The sequence below is a fragment of the Gallinula chloropus genome (genome assembly GCF_964237585.1).
Source record: "Gallinula chloropus genome assembly, chromosome: 5".
In the NCBI taxonomy this organism is placed as follows: Eukaryota; Metazoa; Chordata; class Aves; order Gruiformes; family Rallidae; genus Gallinula; species Gallinula chloropus.
In genome coordinates, this window is record NC_140090.1 from 25,971,185 (window position 1) to 25,986,122 (window position 14,938).

The following is a 14,938-nucleotide window of genomic DNA, read 5'->3' on the forward strand; positions in this document are numbered from 1 at the left end:
CCAAAGATTAGAAAGTGGTAGAAGAGTTGCAAAATTCTGACTCAGAACTTAAGCAATTTTAATGTTAGGAGGCCCTTCTTTCCTGGGTTGCCCAGCTTTTACATTTTTTTAATACCAATCTATTTTTTAATTTTCTTTTAAAATTAAGCAGCAACAGATATTCTTGCTAATACTGAATCAATACATTTTCTAGTTGAATTATTTAAAACTTTGAACAGGAAAATAAGATATTTGAAGGTTCATTCAGTCCAATTTAGAAGTATCAGCTAATTTCAGTCTTTTGTAAGGTATTAACAAAGCAGTGGCAGAAACCAAGCCACACAACTCAGTGTCACAAAATCGCCAATTTGTCTACAAAGCAGAATGGGTACAGCAGGTAGACGGTTATTTCTGTTGTAAGATTGATAATGAGGTGGTGTCCCCACCAAATAGAGCATTTGACTGTCCCAGTAAGTCAAGCAGGTGTGTTGGCCCTCAGCCATCCCACTCAGAAAGGCAGCAGCTCTGCTGTGACCAAAGTCCCCATGACACAGGAGGCCAAGCCTCCCTCAGGGCTGAGGTCCCTGTCTTTGAGGCAGCCCTGGCTCTATAGCGCATCTGCTGGGTGACCAGGCAAGATTCACAATTCCAAGGAATCACATCTTTCTTTGTTAGTTCCCTAGTGAAAACAATCATGAACACTAAAAGTTTCAGTCTGTTTGACCAAACTAAAAATGCACCTCTCAGTAGAAAATTATTCTGACAGAAAATTTCTGGTCAGATTCAGTATCTTCTGCCTGTGACAGAGACAGTTTTTCTTTCGAGCTTTTCCATTTATCTTCTTAATTACTTTATTTATTAAGTACTGCCTCATATCATAGTGAAATTGTTTTTGCAATATGGTAGCTTCATAGCAAATTCTTTTCCATATGTATGCCACAAATACTGATTTATTAAATCAATGTTTTTCAGCAGTAGTCTTGTCTCTTTTGAATTCAATGGGAAAATTCCACTTTTTATCTGGATTGTTTAAAAAATTTAGAACCACATTATTACATATATTTTTTCTATTTATCACAAATGGTGATAATTTAATACAGTAGCTATCTACTTGGTATATTTTTAGAACTATTGAACAAAGTAACTACAAAAATGTTCATGACATTTGTTCTCATTAATGTTTCACTTGCAAAACTGTTAATTAACATAATAAAACAATTATTACAGAGAACAAGAAATTAAAGGTTTTATTAGAGGTATCCTTTGTGAGTAAACTAGGTATTACCTCCTAGATAATAATTTATTTGTAGATTAAATACCTTCCTGTGTGTCCTTCATTCATTTTTCCACCTAATGCTACAGTATTACATCTATGGGAGAAAAAAATTGCTACAGATAACTGAGGAAATACTGAATCAGCCTCAACATTTTCTGTCCTTTTTTTCTGCCCTTTTTTTCTGCATCTGATTCCTATTCACTACTAGAGTCATATTTACAGCAGATGTCATCTGGACACTTTTCGTGTAGGGTAGAAGGTTATCGTGTAGATAAGCCCAACTAGATGTAAAAATGCACATACCTCAAATTATTGTCTTGACTTCAGAGAGGAAATAGACCAGTGTAGGCAACTGGGAACATCTCTTGGATAAATAAGCTGCATTCTTTTATTCAAAACCAAAATGGCTTGCATAATTTCACTCCATACACTCATGCAAGCTGGTATGTCCATACATTTTAGGAGGGGCTGCTGAAGCCTTTATCTTGGACTACCTCCACCTAGTTGCTTTCCTAACTCAGAGATATGTGACATGACCTTTGGAATAGAAAATTTTTACTGTTTTTTCAGACCATGTAACTTCATCCTAATTTCTGTTGATAGCAACCATATTCATATCTAACAATTCCGACACAAACTCTGAACACACCAGAAAAAATATTATAAACCAAAGATTCTGAACTTCTTCCTCTACCCCATCCTCCCAGCCATTTTCTGTTGTGTCCTTCAGAAAGAGCCTGCTTTACCACTTATATACAATAGTCTCTTTGTTCTTCTCTGTCTTCATAAATAACTTCCATTTATAAGCATTTTCTCTGCTCAGTACTAGCTAAAGGATTTTAATCCTTCTTTTCCCCATAGTCAGCAGGACATAAATTTGGTACTGATTAAGAAATATTCTCAGTATTCTAATGTTCTTTAAAAGACCAATAAATAGAGTATAGGTTACATTTTTTTCTTTCTCTGTGATAAGAGAATAATCCTTGAGATATGCTTGGTGAAACTTTCAAAAATCATATGTTTGCATGCTATAAAATGTTTTGCTAGCAAGTACCCTATATTAAAGGCACAGAAAAGAGTACGTTAAATTAACCACAAGATTTTCAAAAGCATTCAAGTGATATTAGTCTGTATCTCTGAAAAGCTCACAGGAGCCAAAGATATGGTCAAAAACAAGATAGAAAATTTCACTTTAAATATTAACTAGAAAGTAATTGTTCTTATGAGTTAGAATATAACATAGAATAATTTTTCCACTCTTACGAAGTAAAGTAAATATTAGTAACAAACCATAACTGTTTTTCTGAAATTTTCTAACCCTTTCCAAAAGCCTTCCTTTGTCTGTGAGGATCCAACCATGCATGTAAATGAAGTCCCTCAAAAAGCTCTTTCCTGTTTGGGTTTTGTTTACATCAAGTTTCTGGTTACCAGAATCACTACAGAAAGGTCTTGTGCAAAGCATTGCTCTTGGATTGTGAAAGAGAGCTCTGCAGCTGCATTAAACTGATACTAGAAACAAACATAAGAGGAAACATATAAAGAGGAAAGAAATAAATTTTGAATTTATCTACTTACTGGATTTTATAATGAAAATTTCTTGTGATTTCAATGGAAGTAAACTAAAATAAGATAAGCAACTAGTCTGTATATTTTTCTGCTCCTAGACTCATTTGAGTTCCTGAGAGTAAAGAATTAAAACTAAAGACTAGAGAAACTTATTCTCTAACAAACCATCCAGATTTATTAGTTTCATATAACTAAAGTCTCTCAGTTATATCCAGACACCTTCAGAAAATTTTATCCCACTGCTTGTATAAGGTGTATAGGAATGAAAATGCTAGTAATCTCAGTCCTCCTTTCCCTATGGAAAAGTGGAATGACATCTTTAAGAGTTTTCCCATATTCATTCGGCTTAAAATTTGTATCTGGGTAACAGTTGCACTAGCGTATAAAAATGACTAAACCCCACACCATATTCTACTAACAGATACAACAGTGTATAGCATCCCTCCTTCACTGGATGGGATAAATCCCATTTCTCTGAGGTTGCAGTTGACACTTCTAGAGTTGAAAGATGTGCCTATAGGAAGGAAACATGATTCAGCACACTTAAACTTAGCAGGTCACCCAGGAACCAGGTCCACAAAAGGAGCAGAAGATATCCCAACAATCTGCTCTTTCCATAGCACAAGATGATAAAAAAGATTAAGCAAAGGTTTGCCAAGGAATCAGCCTCAAGTCAAAGATAGGTGAAGAAGCTATTCAAAAGAGGAAAGCGCAGACTTGTGTAATCTAGAAAAAAGACAAAATTACTAGCTATTGACTGAACACTGTATTCAGTACCATAATAATTAAACAGTTAACTCCACACGTCTCAGGTTCTAGGTTGTTCATCCTAAATTTCTGAAATCTCAGTATTACTACTTAAAGGAAGCAAGATAATTTAGAGTGCACGCCAGTGTACCTTGCTTGTGAAACAAAAACTTTTAGGAGATAAAACCTGGAACCATGTGAAACTGACAGGAAAACCAAAGATGTAAATATTATACATCTGGTTTTTTTAGATTAATACTGTCACTAAAGAATGTTTTATTTTACACACAACTTGAGTTGCTCATGTTGTAAGGGAACACGTTCCTGACTTGCTATCTAGGAGTTATTTGCAATACATAAATGATCTGCTGAAAATGAGAATAGAACCCTTGTAATCTTTTCCCCAATAAGCCTTTTAGTAGAATTGGATGGACCATTCAAAATTAACACTGTTTACTATATGTCATTTTCCCTGTTAGAACTGAACCACAAACCAATAATGATCTTGCAGAATTTGCTTGTTATTCATCACTGTTCACTGACACTTGTCCAAACAAATTACTGCCTATGGATTATCTGAAAAGTAAGGCTATTATTTGCACATAATTACATGTGATAGATCACTGAAGTCGCATGCTATTTCAATGTTAATTAGATGATCTCTGTTTCATAAAACTGAGCATACCTGAAATTCATTTACCTTTACAATCTCTACTTGACTAGACAGATATCTAATTTCAGGATTCTTTTTTTTAATTATTAGGTTTTGGGCATCGGGGAAAGGTATTGTAGGAGAAATCTGACTAAGTAGAGATATCCTTGCTGGTATTATATGGAGACCCCAGATTTCAAAGCTTGTGGTTTGAGTGAGCTGCCTAACAAAATTTTCATTTTCTTTTTTCTTGACATACAAGTCTCAAGTAATAGGGGCGATTTGCTGTCCATATACACTGTCTGCTGAGCCTGGTCTCACTTTGAACACTTGTATGTGTGCAGGAATTACTATATGCTTCCTCAGTAGCATACCATTTCAGACATCTGTTTCATGCGTGGCCTGAAGCCACTGGCCTTTGTATTAACTTGAAGTGTCATACCTAATGCTATTCTTAATTTTGCTCATTTTCCATCTCACTACCCATGCCCTACATAAAAAAACTATACATGGTAGTTACTAGTCCAAAGGATGTAGCCTGGTAGTGGCTATGATAGTAGTGGTTATGAGTTCCAATGTCTGTAGCCCAGAGTCCTACAGCTCTGGGAATCCCATCCAAAAGCCATAACCTTCTCGTCCTGTCTGTCAAAGCTTCAGGACAGAAAAAAGGGAAAACCTAGACAAAAGTGAGCTTTAAGATTTTTTTTTAGAACAAAATAATGCCCCTAAGCATGTTTTTACTGATAAATGGCTAAAAGCTTCAGTGCCTATTAATTTCTTCTTTTTAGCACCTAATTGTTTCTTTTCATCAATCACACCGTGGATGAGACTGAACTTTGGATCTGCTGCCCGGATCTGAAAGGGTTACACATACTTTGTACTTGGAGTTCCTTACAGTTGTGGTACATTATATTTATTTTAAAGTTACTGTAAGCAGTCTGTTTCATGAGGCATTTCATCTCACTCTCTCTGACTTTCATCTATTCACGCAAAACATTCACTTCAGTCAATGATACATTTGTGGAAGAACTAAAAGTATGAGCCCAACATGTGGCTTGATGAAGTTACACTTCCTTCCAATATGTTACAATGGCGTATCTATGCCACAGATGTAAAAGAAACAGAGTTTTCTTTCTTTTTGATATGAAGAAAATAGAAGATATTTTGTAAGTTCCTTAAAATAATATAGGCCAAATTGTAGTAATCATTCAAGTGAATATGTCATTCACATTTTTTATATGGAGGATTGATTTGATATTCAAAAACTTAGCAACATGATTCAAGTTAAAACTATTCTGACACAAAGATTTCAATACATTTATTTAAGTATTCTCTATTTCTAATATTTCTTTGCTAAATAATAGATTGAGTGGCTACATGCTGTGGGCATTTGCTCTGATTTTTCAGTAACTTCCAATGCTGTATGATCATTATATTTGTATAGGATAGTGATTATAGCACAAGAGATTACTGAAGTACAATTATTTTTAGACTTCAGGGAGTTGTACATTGTTCCTGACTGCATCTGTTAAGATCCTGTAAAACTGAGCCAGATGCTGCGTGGTATGCAAACACTCTGAGTTGCAGAGATCATATGTGCAAAGACTACAGAAATACTCTCTAAAAAGTAACTGTTTATGATCAACATGACAGGCAGCTAAGATTCAATTCTGTCCATTTAAATGGCATAATGCACACAAGTTTATGGGAAAACTTCAGCTGTCACTGAAACTGACCCTACTTGTGGCAAAATTGCTCTCATGTATTTGTCAGCAACCACTGCTGAAAAGAGGCAAGAGGAGAGAAAAATATTTTAGAAAGATAAAAATACATGTCTACTGCTCAAGGAGTGATTATTGGCAATAATTCACCATACCAGATTCTCAGCTAGTGTAAATCAGCCTAACCCCACTGACCTCTCACCCCTGCCCCCATCCCTCAGCCATACACTATTTAGCTTTGAGACATGGAATGGAAGTCTGCACTCTGCCTAATTAACTGTATTGCTGCATCTTAACGTCTAATATATGATCTGCATGATTTACTGTGGTGTATTTCTCTGCAAGTCACAGCTCATTATAATCTCTGCTGGCTGTTACAGCCTAAGATGGCAAACAGTTACTTCTACACATGCGGCTATTGAAGTCAGACCCTGTGCTCAACTGATTAGATCCAGAGCTGCAATTTTGATCCAAATACCGGAACTATGCACGACACTTCCTTTGAGTTTGTGAATCTGTCCTTCAGATATCACCCCAGGCTTAGACAGGTCCTTCCCCACTGATAAGTAAAAGATGTAACTTCTTTTTAGAATAGAGGAGGTTGATGATACTGATAGCATATCATAAAGACATAAAAACACACTATCAATTCAAAATGGAAAGATCCCGAGAAAACTAATTTAAATAGATAATCTATTTTTCATACATTGTGCCAAGTATTTATGTAATCATATTTTAAGTAAATATGCCAGACTTTTTGTGGGGGGTTTAATTAGAATATCAATTTTCATTAGCCAGAAAACCTTAAAAAAAATCACACTGCAAAGCACATTAATCTAATTCTATCTAATGATCATGCTTCAGTCTTCACATAGTCCCAGACAAATACACAGATGGGCAAAATTGTGGCCTAGTTAAAAACAAGGGAAAAATTCCATTAGCTATTAAAAGAGCTAGAATTTCAAACTCAGTTTAACTTTAAATAATGAATAATATTGGCAAATCTTTGCTTTAATAAGTGAAATGCTGAACAGCTTTTATGTCTAGTGAGGGTTACAGAGACATAGCCCATTGCTGAAGATGTTCAGCATATGTTACCTCTAGATCTGAATTTGTTTTCCTGAGAAACAGAATTTTGTCTTAGCTACACAAAATACATATTCAACATCTTATTTTTACCCATCTGTGATGACACTTCAATTCTGTTTTACTTTTCTCTGAACTGCCTTCTGTGATCTCAGTGAGCAGAAAAAAAATTTTAGATAAGCAACACTTATTTCTCAAAACAGATCTTATGTCTTATTACCATCCCACAGGCATGTCTATGATGCAAACTGCATGCTCATTTATGGTCAGTTTGTGTACATGAAATAATCTTGACTGAGAATAAAGAGAAAACTGTGTTTCAGATATGTCACACAAAAAAAAGATGGCTCAGTTATTTTTGTTCTCTTCTTATATGGTAGGTTAATATCCATATCACTTTTTTATATAAAATGACTAATACATATGGCTTATACTGATGCTTAAATAAAGGTTTGGGGGTTTTTATTAGTACATCTTTTCACTTCCTCTAAAATTATGACAGACCCTGTAGTTTGCCTACAGTAAGAGACTCTTTTGTTCTTGAAATTACGATGCATTTTCATATTTCTAATCATGATTGCAATGGATACTGTGCTGTAAACGCTTCACTCACCTTACCTAGAACTGACACAAATTCACATATTTAGGACAAGATCCTCAGCCCTTTTACAACTTGTCAACCCTTTGTACAGACTAGAGAGGATTCTCATGGGGTAGACATGGTGGGAAATAGTTAGCAGAGGCAAGATCACAAGGTACAATACTGAGGTTGTAATAGCTGTAAATCCCAGGGAGATATTTGTGTATCCAAGAGCTGGATCTTTTGCTTATTTATCACATGAAAAATTCCACATCACATCACTTCTGGAAAAAAGTCTGGAAAAAAAATAAAACATGTAGTTCCTTACCTCTCAGTGATGAAGAATTAGCTTGCCTTGATTAAGCCTTCTTTCATCATGATTCTTATGGCAAATTGAACCAAAAAAGAAGAAAAAAAAAAAAGCAAATCAAGTTTTAAGAAAGAAAGAGAGTTCAGTAGAGAACATTTTCATTATATTATATAAATCCATTCACCTTTATCTTGACTGTTACCCTGAATATTGATTATACCTCAACTTTTGTAGCCTTTTACACTGAAACCAGTATTATGGAAGTGGAAAAGTTCTGGAATTTTGTGGTGGGTTGACCAAGTTAGTCTGCCAAGACCTAACCAGCTGCTCTCTTACTCCCCCTCCTCAAACAGGGGAAGGAGAGAAAGTATGATGAAAAAGCTTGTGGGCCAACATAAAAACAGGGAGATCAATTATGAGTTACTGTCATCAGGAAAATAATTGACTTGAGGAAAAATAATGTCATTCCAGTTAAAGTAGATTTGGAGAGTGAGAAACAAAGACATTAAAACACCACCTTCCCTACCACAACTTTTTTCCCCAGCCTAATTCAGTCCTTAATTCCCAGGTCCTCTATACCCCTCAGACTCACCCAAGAGTTACAAGGGGAATGGGGAATGCAGGGTTTCATGAGTACGTAACAGTCTCTCGCTGCCTCTACCTTCTCACGTTTGTCCCCAGCTCCAGCGCGAATCCTCTGCATAGCGGCTCCATAGGCTGCAGTATTCTGCGCAGGCCGCAGTCCAAGTCAGGAGAACCTGCTACAATGTGGCCTATCTGGGGCCAGAGGTCCTGTCAGGAGAACTTGCTACACGGTGGTTACAATTCCTGTGAGGACCACTTTCTACAGTGTGAGCTGTCCAGGGGCCCAGTTCCTGTCAGAAAAATATGCTCCAACATGAGTTCTCCATAGGGTACAGTTCTTGTCGGAAGAACCAGATCCAATGTAGGCTGTGCAGGGTCACAGATCCTGTCGGGAAAACCTGTTCTTGCGTGGGGTCTCCATGGACCACAGTTCCTGTCAAGAAGAACCTGTTCCAGCATAGCTGCAGTTCATATCAGGAATAATGGGCAATTTTGGTCTAGAATTCCGGTCAGGAGAACCAGCTCCAGCGTAGTCTATCCAGGGCCGCTGTTCCTGTCAGGAAAACTTTGTCCCAGCATAGGCTCTCCACAGTCTGCAGTTCCTTCAGGGCTTATCCACTGGCTCCAAGGTGGAGAACTCCATGTGCCACAGCCTAGATACCTGTTAAAGCATTTTCATCTCCACAGGCTGCTGGGGAGTCTTTGCCCCCTGGGGCACCTCTTCTCCCTCCTCCTTCCCTAACGCTCCCTTTCACAGGGCTGTTTCTCACTCTTTCCCCTCACTCACTACCTCTGCAGCTTTTCCAGTTCTGCCGATGCACTCAGGCAGCAGGAACTGGCTGGAACCTGCCAGAACAGGCTGTGTCCAGCACAGGGCAGTCCCTGGCCTCCCTCCCAGACAGGCTTGCTGCTGCCTTGCTGCTGGCACCTTGCTATGCACACCCAAAACAACCTTACAGTAAGCACTCAGTAAATGCATAATGGCTTCCATGAGAGGAGTTAAGAATTTGGCCAGGCCCCTTCATCCTTGGGAAGAGATGGGGAAGCAGAGTGTGGGGAACACATGCCGGACCTGGCAACCCTTGAGCTTTCTGGTGTAAGACATGGGGAAAACGAATGCAGCTGGCAGGACCAGCTTCAAAATGAAAACTATGGGCTGGTACAAGTTCAATCACTGAGTCTCTCATCTGGATATTCATGTATGAGCTGAAGTTCACTAAAATTCAGGGCTGTGCTACAGCGAATACATGGTCCTCCAGGACATGAGTGATTTTCTGAATAATTTGTTATATCTGAGCTATTAAATAATCAGTTCCACTGTACATTCTGCCTCTATATAAACATTTATGCATTTGGCATAAAACGATACACATGACTTTACAGTTCTCCCCCACAAAGAAGAGGAGCACACTTAGTTGGAGGCAAACCACAACTATGTAGAAAAGAGACTTACGGCCTTTCCCCGACTTTTGGAAGTACTGTCTCCTTAAAAGGAAAAAGCACAGCAGATCTTACCCCTTCCTGGTGATATCAATGATGTCTTAGAATTATAATACAGTATTGTTTTAATAAGAAGGCTCTTTTGCTGAAGCTTTTGTTTGGTAAAGCATCTTGCTTGGTTTGGTGTGTTGCTGTACCAAGCAATTGTTTTGGGAGTGGTGTATTTTAGCAACAAAGATCTGAATATCAATATTCTTTGAACACAGGAAGAACAATGAAGCATGGGTATTTTCTTTTCAGTGCTGACTATACTGTGAGGCACCAGCTCAGGTGTGATAAGCACTCACTGAAAAAGAATAACATTTTCAGACCTGATCCTTATGTATATATAAGGTGTATGCATTTTTAGAATAAGTTAATGAAAGAAGAAGGTTATTCTATGAATCCAACAGAAAACCAACCTACCCATGGGAACATGAGATTAAAATACATACATGCAAAGTTCATATAGGTATATTGGGTGTGAAATCTGTGTAGTTTGCAAGTGCACAAAAGGCTACATATATTTCAAATACATCCAGCTATGATTACAACAATTCAGAAAGAAACTGAGTATTAGGACATGTCAAAATCAAAATCTAAAAAGGAAAATATTAAAGCTACTCTAAAACAGAGACGGGATAACTCAGAGAAACTAAGTAGGACACCAGCTCATTGTTTCATTTCATTACAGGCTTTATAGCAACAACTTGTAACATTGTTTTCAAGTGCATATTATATAGAAAGAAAAAAACAAATGACCAAACAAGAGGGAAATAGACACAGCCTACTTCAGCAAAAACCAGGAACAGGGTCAACTAAGTTTACTTTTAAGTAGATGAACTCTTAGTAGTATATTCTTCGCATACTTTGTTTCCTAGACCAAATACATCTACATTTTCCTTGAATATGAGACTGTAACTTGAAAAAAAACCCCTCTCTTGCAGACTACATGACAATGATATTCAGATTGGTCTTGATCCTGCAAGCCAACAAAAATTCTTTGATTTTAAATGTGAGAGTCTAAACTTTTATTGGACCTGATTACTATGAAATCATAGATACACAGCTAGCAAATATACCTATGATGGTAATGCCAGTACATTTTAAGTCAATATTTTAACAACTTGAGCTCTGATAGCTTGCCAGAAAGGTTTTGTTTTCCCTAATTTTAGAGTTTAATAAATCCATGAAGACACATTATGGGGAATGGGTGGGTTTTGTAATCATACTAAGAGCATCCATGGGAGGAATAATAGAGAACAATACTAATATACATACATAACAAGTTAGAACAATCTCCTTTTTTCATCTCCTCTTAAAAATTCCAGAAGTCTCACATTGCACATGGCTACACAAAAATCACTGAATTTTCACTTCCTTCTACCAGAATGCTTTCTTAGTGCAATTTTGTCCTGGATTTAGCTGTGACTTGTCTTAGGCTTTTCTCTGCAACTCTGTCAACATCTCAGGACTTGCTCCTGGTTGGAGTTGCCCGCTTATATCCCAACATATATTTGAAGTTTGTGAAATAATATTTTTTCTGCATATCTAGGATTCTATGCTAGCATCAAAGAAATGACCGATAGATGAGAAATATTTGTAATATACTCTCTCAGGAAGCAGAATCGGACATAATGATTACCATGTTTCATAAAGGTGGCCTGGAGTCCATATTCAGAGGTATGATCTCATTGTGATGTTGTCTGATGAAGCACAGTATCACATCCTGGAAAATGTAAGTTATGGTATCCTGAAGACAAGATTGAAATTGGACTGGCATTTCCTCCAGATGTTTCCTTTCAACAGTTCTCTTCCAACAACTGGTTTGGTTTGTTTGTTGAGATTTGGGTTTCTTCAAGAAATAAGGGGGTCTATGAGTTTGTTTCCCATCTGAAATAATAGCCGTTGTCACTGCTATGAATATGCTCTGCACACAACCAAACCTTTATCATTTGGAAGATGGTTTCATAGTGCTCACTTTTACTATGGAGACAAAGGCTTTCAGTCTCAGCATCATTTGACAGATTCTAAACTATTAATTGTCCAACTTTCACCAACCATTTACCATGCATATTTTTTTGTAACAGATTATTTTAAAAAAGAAAAAAAAAAAGGAGAGAGAACAAAGAACAACCCTACTCCTCTCAAAATAGTCACTCAAGTGTCCTTGAATGGACATCGTTGGAAAATAACGAGTAAGGCAGTTCTGTGGAATATAATGGTCTCATATTGACATATATGTATATGCTGAAAGGCTGACACAAACAGAAACTATCCTATGTCCAATTGATTTCAGTCTAGTGATGGTAAGTGGTATATCAATTCATACTTGAGTACAGAACCAATGCTTCTTGTCAGCAAAACTATCTACTTTGGTTAAATAATCAACATGCTTTTGGTTTGTCTTCTGGCTTACCTTGCCTAGCAGAAGTAACAGACCAACATTAAACTTAAAGTTGCTTTGCAGCTAAGAAATGAATCTAGGCAAAGTCCTTATGAATTCTGTTCCACTCCCATTGCACCCGATCTCTTCAGAAGATATGTGGAACCTATGGAAGAATAGAAATAAAAAACCCTAGAAAATTACTAGAAATATCAAAAGAGTGTAAGAAATTTTTCTGTGGGGAGATTAATATCTTTAAATGGAAAATAATTGTAGGAAAGGCCAATTTAAAGAAATTATTAAATTTGAAACATTTTTTAAAAAGAAAATTAATTTTTAATGTTGAAATTTTCTGAACATACATAATTGCTTTTCATGTCAAAATAACTAGATCAAACATAAAATGCATGTTTTAAATGATGAAAATATAAATAATGAAAATCCTACAGCTGTGATGATCTAAACTTTTGCAATGGAATACAGAGATGGCACATGAAAACACTCTTTGTTTGAATTTGAAATAGGAAAATTTCAAAAGCCCTGCAATTCCTTAGGGATAGGAAAAGAGGTTACTGCCCAGTTCCACTCAAAACTAATTATTTATGGTCTTGCAGCTCAAAAATCTTAGACAAAACTCTAAGGAAGAAAAAAGATATGCAATGCATTTTCAGACATACACATATAATGATTAATTTCCTGTCTTACCTATCTATAAATCAGAATGCAGTCATTAGTGAAGCTGTTGATAACTATAATGATCTATTGCTTGCCTCTTGCAGTCAGGTTGCCATAGTCATTGTCTGTGTGGCACCATTGTAAGCTTAAATATTGGAAAGCTGTCTTGGAAAGCTTGTCTTTACTCCAACCACACAAGTGTTCAAGGGAAGAAAAACTAAACTATTTCCTAAAAAGACATGACGTGAGCATGAAGACATTATTTGTTGATTAAATGAAAAGCTTCTTCCTCTTTAACTGATTCTAAATGAAATTCAGTTCTCTAAAGAGAACATAAGCAAAATGATAAAAATTAAGACCCTTGCTAATATTAGCTGCTTTTTGGTGCCCCAGACATCTGTGCTTAATTATTCTTGTCAGTGGACAATATATCCTCTTTGTGCAAGCTCACATATATCTTACAGCAGAGGGAAGATGAAGTTTCTTGAAGAGAATCTTAGGGGTCAGTGTAACAGTATATTTGCCTTCTATGATTTGTCAGATGTCAGCATATGAATAATAGACTCTTTGGCCCACTGCCATTGTTGGGGTAGGGAAAAAAAAAAGCTTACAGAAAAACAAGGCATAGTTCCAGTCTGACCAAGACCCTAGATTTTAGGTTTAGAAAATTACATTTGAAATACCAAATATAAGTACTTAGATAATTTCAAATTAAAACTTTCAACTCTTGCTTATTAGGAACAGGAAGTCAACCACTGATTGTTTTTATTTCTAAGTGAGGGTAGATTTGGAAACACTCTTCCGTAAGCAATGGTAGATTTACATGACACAAAGGAAACCAAGGGCAGATACCGATGGAAACAGGCAAATGCATGAAGCATTTAGGAATGTGTGCTTTCCTTGTGTTTGCAACACAGTGAAAGCATCTGTGGTCAGTTAGTCAACCCCAGCTCATACACAGGGCTTAATTTAATACAAATGCCTTCCAAGTTAAGGAATAAAAAAGGGAGTAGCTTGGGTATCTTTTCTCTCACCAGCAGTGGTATGCATGACAGGCAAGCAATGTTGACATTTTTTTAAAGACCCAAGCTATTGATTTTCCCAAATTGAACAGCTATGGGCAAAGCAAGTTGGTTTTCTTTCTTGTTTGTGGGTTTTTTCCCCAGCAACTTCCTTTCATACCCCTTCCAAATGCAAAAACTAGCACATGAAAATCTCAGCAGTAGTCTTTACCTCATAACTGCATTTCAAATATTAAATCTTGAAGGACCATATATGATCCTATATAGAACTGTATGGTTACCTTGTTCACATGATGCTGTATGTTGACATTTATAGCACAAATAAATCAAATTTAATATAGCTTTTTTTAAGCTGGACCCCTCAGGACACAGGCAGAATAATATCCGGATGAAGATCTTTGAACTCCAGATCGGTTCTGGGGAAATAGGTTTCCGCTTCCATCTTAAGGTAGATGTATTATGGTTTAACTTTGCAGGCTTTTGCTACTTCTTGTAGAAAGTTAAGGCTGTTGCCTGAGAAAGCTGCAGCACTGGCTTAACCCACCCTGCTAGTACAACCCATACGACTGGCCAGGCACATGGCATATGCACTGCAATCTGATCTAGGCTTGGGTTTTTTGCTGGGTTATTTTTTAACCTGGATCACTTCTCTGATGTGGTTCCATGCTCATTGAACAGTATCAGTGTAACAGAGTCAGCAGTGTGATTCAGGGATGAACAGTTAGAGATTAGTAGTCAGGTGAAGTGCATGCATGTGCTGTAAAAAATGTTTGCCAAACTATGGAGTAATGTATTTTCCCACTTAACAAACCATCCCAATAGCTCATCTGACATTGCCTTAGATAATGAACCAATGTCAAACAGAAGAGCAAGT